Raw genomic sequence first — 1,183 nt, 5'->3', positions numbered from 1 at the left:
GATGGACGATTTCTTTTCACAAAGATGGCCTCCTTTACTCCTCTCTCAAACCATCGTTCCTCTCTGTCCAGGATGTGAACATCTTCATCCTTGAAAGAGTGACTGCTGGCCTGGAGATGAGTGTAGACCGCAGAATCCTGGCCTGATGATGTTGATCTTCTGTGCTGGGCCATCCTTTTGGCCAGTGGCTGTTTAGTTTCCCCGATGTAAGACTGATCACAGCCCTCCCGACACTGAACAGCATACACAACATTACTCTGTTTGTGCCGGGGGACTGGATCTTTGGGATGAACCAGTCTTTGCCGTAATGTATTTTGGGGTTTAAAAGCCACTGGGACTTTATGTCCCATGACTTTATGTAACATCATCATTCTCCCAGCAGACAAAGGAAGGTGCACAGTGATTTTGAAACAGAAAGACTATCATGAGAAAGTTATGGGGTTACGGTTACGGTTAGGCTAACCCTAACCCTAACCCTAACCCTAGCTCCTCTTGTTGGAAACACACCTCATCACATAAAGAACTCCATTGATTTTGCTAACAAAGTTCAACACTTGAAACTAACCCCAGGAGAAACCCTTGTATCGTATGATGTGACTTCTCTTTTCACATGCATACCCATCTCTGAAGCAGTAGAAACCGTCAGAAAACAACTTCTACAAGACAAGGACTTAATCAACAGGACCAACTTCACCCCAGACCAGATCTGCACCCTGTTGGATCTCTGCCTCTCCACCACTTATTTCAAGTTCAATGACAGTTTTTACAGACAGAAGCACGGCTGTGCCATGGGATCTCCAGTGTCACCCATTGTTGCCAATCTCTACATGGAGGAAGTGGAACAGAGAGCCCTACACTCCTATGAGGGAACAATGCCAAGCCATTGGTTCCGTTATGTGGATGACACCTGGGTCAAAATCCAAGCTAAGGAAATAGAAGCGTTCACCAGACACATTAACTAGGTTGATAACAACATCAAGTTCACCAGAGAGGATGCAAACGACAACAAGCTGCCTTTTTTGGACTGTTTGGTTCAGATGGAGAGAGAGGACAGCCTCAACATTGAAGTTTACAGAAAACCAACCCACACAGACCAGTATCTTCTGTTTGACTCCCACCATCCACTGGAACACAAACTCTCTGTCATCAGAACTTTACAACATCGGGCCGAATGCGTCCCCAC

The sequence above is a fragment of the Nematolebias whitei genome, chromosome 1, assembly GCF_014905685.2.
Source record: "Nematolebias whitei isolate Nwh7 chromosome 1, NemWhi1, whole genome shotgun sequence".
Lineage (NCBI taxonomy): Eukaryota > Metazoa > Chordata > Actinopteri > Cyprinodontiformes > Rivulidae > Nematolebias > Nematolebias whitei.
This window is presented reverse-complemented; position numbering follows the sequence as displayed.